This window comes from Vicia villosa, linkage group LG1 (genome assembly GCF_029867415.1).
Source record: "Vicia villosa cultivar HV-30 ecotype Madison, WI linkage group LG1, Vvil1.0, whole genome shotgun sequence".
In the NCBI taxonomy this organism is placed as follows: domain Eukaryota; kingdom Viridiplantae; phylum Streptophyta; class Magnoliopsida; order Fabales; family Fabaceae; genus Vicia; species Vicia villosa.
The window spans coordinates 84,395,205-84,401,498 of record NC_081180.1 but is presented as its reverse complement, the minus strand read 5'-3'; the positions used below and the strand labels follow the sequence as shown (position 1 = coordinate 84,401,498).

General features: G+C 32.7%; 1 long non-coding RNA gene across 1 annotated transcript; it reads right to left on the bottom strand.

Annotated features, from left to right (window-relative positions):
• Positions 1-474: 474 nt before the first annotated feature.
• LOC131643403 (uncharacterized) lies at positions 475-3,254 on the bottom strand. The gene is made up of 2 exons (XR_009296209.1): positions 2,967-3,254; positions 475-647 (listed from the first exon to the last, which is right to left on the bottom strand). It is a non-coding gene; the product is annotated as an uncharacterized LOC131643403 (long non-coding RNA).
• Between the last annotated feature and the right edge of the window lie 3,040 nt (positions 3,255-6,294).

Here is a 6,294-nt window from a genome sequence, read left to right as displayed (position 1 = left end):
CGTTTGTAATACATTATTCATCTTAAGATTTGACTTACCCGTGCGGATGCACGAGTCTTCTCCTAGTTGTGTTATGTAACTAAAAACATTTAGAAAGACTTTTACCCAATTATTGATTGCCCGCAAAAAAGAAGAAATTCCAAATTTTGGTAGTGTCTTAAGATTTAAAGTGATAATAATTAAACTAGTGGTTAATTTTTACTAAATTGTTCCATCATATCGATTACTCTCCTTGAAGTATGCCTAACAACCTTAAGTGATCAAAAGAAAGAAAATATGTTTTGAGATTGTAAAAATTCAATAAATTGATAAACAGTAAGAATGTCAAGTTCGGACGATTCGCAGTAAGATTGTAAAAATATGTTTTGACGACATGCTATGAACCTGTCGAATTGTCGAACCAAGAAGCTACTCTTCGAAAATACTAGAGTTTGATCCAATATCTCATAAATCTCCACCTTGGAACAAAATCTATAACATCAAAGAACAAACTAGTTTACTTCATGTAGCTTTATCAACTGCATATAATGGAAAAACTTGCAACTTGACAATGTTTTGGTGATCATATCAGTAACATTGTGATATGTCGAAACCTTCAACACTTGGGCTTCTCCATGTTCGATTACCCCTTTGAAGAAATGCAGCCTCTAACAAAATGCAACACTAAAAATTTAAACAAACATTGATTATATACTAGTCCTAATGTAATCGTATACAACAGTTGACTTATCAAACTTCGCCGTGTTCCCAAAGCCATGCAAATTGATTTATACAAGCTTTACTCGTGTTTTGAATATCCATATAATTTTATCCATTCTAGTCTTGTTGAACAATTTGCAGTTTTTTTGTCACTTGGAAACATATATCTTTGGTCTTGTCGTATCTTGAATTTTCAATCCGAAGGCGCGAAAGGGTAGGCAAAAGAAGAGTCGCCATCAATGTTATTTATCTCAAGAGAGGTAAAGGAAAGACTAAGTAAACCTAAGAGAGGGAAATAACATGTTCATTGCAACCAAGAGAGAGGGTAAGGAAGTCGATTACACAAGGGGAAGATATAAGCATCCCTCATATTTGTGGTACTCCACATGATCCACTTAAGTTTGTTCTAATCTAAGGGTGTAAAACTAAAAGTATAAAGCCTAATTTTAAAAGGGAATGCATGCAAAAGAAATAAAAGAAAATATGGGGAAAACAAAGTTTTTAAATAGTTCTGCTCGCTTAGGCCTCGCGCCCTAATGCATATGTATCTTTTTTAAGGAATCGGAGCATCGTGGTTAGGCTTAAAGTTTTGGTTTGTTTTTGTTTTTTTAAAGAACTATGTTAATTTTTCATTCTACTTCCGCTCGACCTTTGGAGACTCACACAATTATCGTAAAAAGGAATTAACATGTTCTTACCTAAAAAGGTTTTTAAAAGAAAAGGCAAAAAGAAAATACATAAGAGATGGCAAAACATCAAGCACACAAACACGAGGATGACAAAACATCAAGTATTAAAGAAGAAAGATGAATGTCAAGACATCAAGCACAAAATAATTAAGATGACAAAACATCAAAACATCAAAACTCAAAGAAAAGAGATGGATGATAAAGCATCAAGCACACAAGTTATAGAGATAAAGCATGCAAGAGATAGACATCTCAAAGAAAAGGGAGATGAGATAAGACAACAATGATAAGCAATCAACAAGGAATGGTATTGAAAGCACATCAAAATATTATATAAGTTCTGGTCCTAACATAATATACTCAGTAAACTACCCTAAACATGGCAACAAGGGTTAAGAAGAAGAAGAAGAAGAAAATGCCAAACTGGACAAGTGGGAGTGCAAGTGTGCAATTAGAAGACATAATTTCAATCCATGTTAAGGAATTAAACAAATAAGAGACAAGAGGTAGATACCTAAGTCTAACATGCTTTTAAAACTTCACCTATAACCAACAAAGGTTGTCATGTTAACAAACATCACTTCAATCAAATAAGTAGGCATGGTAAAGAAAGATGAAGTTCAAACATGTGACAAGATGAGACTTAAGCATCAAGCAAGTGGTAAATCATGGATAGGAAATAGTGTAGCATCAAAGAAGACATAAAGATAATGTAAAGACATCCCTAAGGGTCATGCTTCAACGGTGTGAACTTAGAAACCACAAGAGAAAACAAGAAGGCAATCTCACTAGCCAGTGAAGTCTTATGTGTCAAGTACCTAACCTATCATAGCATATGGAAGTGAAGTAAAGTGAAATAGAGGAAATAGTGTACAAGTCAGAATCAAACACATCAAGGACTCATCATCATCACATAAGCATACTTGAGAAAGATTCACAATCAAAACACACAAGGAAAAGACCACAAACAACCCTAAGTGGACATAAGTTATCATGTAATGCCAGCAAGCAAAAAAGTTGAAAGAGAAGAGGTAAAGTGAAGAAGAATGAATAAATATAGACATGTTATACACTTAGCACAATCCTCATGGTTAAGAAGAACCATAATTAGTCATTGACATGGCACAAGCTCCAAGGCATACAGGCAAGTATCAATCAAAATTAAGATGTGAAATGGAAACAAACGTGTGATCAATTAGACATGGCATAAGGTGTCATGTAGAAGTGAATTCAGAAGTAAACACATGATGTAAACAAAATCAAGTGACCTATAAATATCCCTAAGGCATCACTACTTAAACATGTTCAAATATTGAAGCAAGAATTGTTCGATACCAAACACTAACGTGCTTTTAGAGGCACCCAATCATCATAGCATTTCATACAAGCATGAGCTTAACCAATGTTGTCAAGATCGCGATCCAGATCGTGGAATCGCACGATTTTGCGATCTCAATCACCTCCACCGATCTGGATCGTAAGTAGGATCGTGTTTGTGTAGAAATCTCGGAGAAATTAATAGATCTGGAAATTTGATAGTAAAATACCGGAAATCTGGAAAATATAGGGATTAGTTACCCAAGTCAAGTGCGACCCGATTTACAACCCGTATGCTGTAAATCCGTAAACACCTAAGTTGTTCAATAGCTTTGAATCCTAACTGCTAGACTTCTGCAAATTCATTCGGCGACATAGTCTTCTATGTTCTCAGATTCTGCTGCAGGAGAAGAAGACGCTACTCTGTTTATCATTTTTGTGCTCTGTTTCTTTGTTTTTGCTGGCGTTTTCATCTTCTACACTGAGAATGTTTTATTTTAATATTATTTAATGTTTCAGCCTCTTGGAAATTGGCAAGGTTCTATTCACGTGACTTTATTACCTTTTCAATGTAATATAATAATGGTTTTTGCAACAAAAAAAATAATAATAATAATAATGGCCTCTTGGAAATGGGAGGCGTTACTGTGCGTCAGGCTTTATTACTTGTTCCAAGTTTCTTTTGGAAAATAATAATTATAATATTATGATAAATTTTTAAAATAATATGCAAAAAGGCTTTATAATATTAGTTGTTCTCACTTCTGAGTACGGGTCCTATCATTGCAATTTGAAAAATATTTTAATTTTTATTTTTTTAGTAAAATCTTATGATTTCGACTACGATTTTATATTTTACGATTTTGTTATCATTCCTCGATCTTATAAAATTAATTGCGTGAGATCTTCCGATCTTAATTACGATTTTATATTTTACGATTTTAATGTCTCCTCCCGATCTTATGTAAGATCTCGATTTTGACAACATTGAGCTTAACTACACCAGATGGAAGACCAAATTGGGCAGAAATAACATTATACATCACTTAAATCACATCATGTGGATGAAAGAATAATTGTCAAGTATGGACCAAAGAGAGGTCAAAGGAGTCAAGCTAACAAGTATCCAATTTCAAGAAGATTTAGACAATTAAAGATCAAGTAATGAGGGCATAATTAAAGTATTATGGAATGTATGACTTATGAAATAAGTTAACTCCAGATGAGGTTCAAGAGTAACAAAGAAGAAGATGAAACTTCATGCACAAGGTAGAGTCACACAACTTGATGAACAACATCATTCAAGATGGATGATACTTGTTTTTAAATCAAACAAGATTGATGAAGATCAAGTAAAATAAAGTGATACTTATAGGTCATAGGGCATTAGCAAGATCCCTCATAAAGTATCAATCATGATGAGCTTTAAACTTAAAGAGATGTCAACAAGATAACATACTCAAAGGTCATGATAAACTAGTAAAGCTGTAGTCCCTAAATCATACAAGCAATGTGATCTAAACACATCAAACTTAATGTTATTAGGTGTCATGGACAGTATCCAACACCAAGATACATCAATGGGATATGACTCAAAATAACATAAAGCAATCACTAAATAATGATGCTCAAAACACAAGTAGGAAGAAAGATGCAGCTTCTAAAGTGTCACCATGTTGATTAGCAAGTGAGTGCTTAACCAAAAGGACCATAGAAGCATGAAGAATTGAGATGAGAAGAGAATTTAAGATCAAAACTTAAATACAAGATATGGGACCAAGGTTCTCTAAAAGATTCAATAACTATTGAACACAAGCTAGGTCAAAACATAAGAATGTAGCTCCTAACTTGTCATCACTATAAATTGACAATGAAATGTCAATCAAAGAATCAAAGGAGCATTTGCACTAAAACATTTAAGACCTAAGATTTTAGAAGCAGATACAAAAGGTTTCAATCATTTTGGATCAATGGTATCCACACGAAAGTGTACAAGAACAACCTCCTAAACCATGATTGCAAAAGATGATTTTCTAAACAAAGATGCAATGTTAGAGTACTTGAATGGTTCATGAATTTGAACTCAAGTCTCTTAAAATGTGATGAGAATGAGTGAAAGAAGAAGGAACTTGGTTCCTTATAGGTTGCACAAAGTGATCCACAAACCAAACATCACAAGGATTGGCTCATAGAAATGATCAAAACACAATTAGGGTTTCCACGAGTTAGGTACATGGTATGCTTTCAAAGAATTAATCAAACAATGGTTTTAAAAGGATCTAAAATTTGAAATAAAATTATATGATCCTTAAGCATACATGTAAATATATTGTGGTCAGAGATTATCATTCACACATACTCAAAAAAAGTCAAACAAGAGCACAATTTGATAAGGCAAACAACAATGATCAAGTTTCCAATTTAAATCAACCAAAAATGGAAAAGTGATGTTAAAATTCAGACAAAAATCATAGACATGATCTTCAAACATCCCTAGGTCAGAAACAACTCTCAAAACAATTTTCATATTGAAGAAAGATGAGAATTAAAATAAAAAATTTAAAACTAGCCACAAAAGGCATTCAATGAAGCAAACTTGAGAAACAATTTTCAAAAAGAAGCAAAATCAAAAAGTAAAATTATTGAAAAATCACTTGTAGTATAACAACACATTTAAAAACATCCATGATTTATTTGAGATTTTTTGGATTAAAGGAAGATAGAAAATGAAGGTGAAACTTCTAACATAAGCAAGAAAAGGACCAAAATCAACAATAAACTTCAACACTTTCTAGAATCAAGCAAATTTGAAAATAAATTTGGTTAAAAACCATCACAAAAATCTTCAAACATTCTGAATCTAGGAAAATATTTTTTGCAAATTTTTTTATTAGGGAAAAATTAAAATAAAAATCAAAAGATTAATTGAGTATTTGTTTTGACCAAATGAGACATTTAATAAAAATAATTATTCAATTTATCACAAAATTTGCAAAAAAAAATAAATAAAAATCCGACTCAAATATTAGACAATCTAAATCCGTATACACTTTGGATCCTCTCCTTCATTTTTCTCTCCTTCCCTCTCCTTCCTCTCTATCCCTCTCTTAATTTCATTCTCTCTTGATTAAATTTTGTTTTTTTATTGATGAGTGAGAGTGAGATTAAGAGAGAGATAAAGAGGATGGAGAGGGAAAGAGAGAAAAATGAAGGAGAGGATCTAAATCCGTATAATAAAGAAAGAAACAAAAATAAGGGAAGTGCATCAGAAAATCTGGACTGAACTATATATTGTACACAGCGCTAAATGGGCCTTATCAGGGGGTGTCAAAAGCGTAACAGTGAGGCCCATCACATTTTTCTCTTGTCCAATTACCAATTTTCTAATTTAATTAAACAATCATTAAGACTGTAACAAAGATTCATGTCACCTTATATCAATTGGTCATGGTACACTAAAGTAGCTAGAAGACAAAAACAAACATGAGCCATTCAAATCGCAACACGTCATCACCCCTACCATGCAAACAACGCAATAATCTGTTATTTAATATCCTAACACGAGTGAATTCTTGCCAACTTCAACATC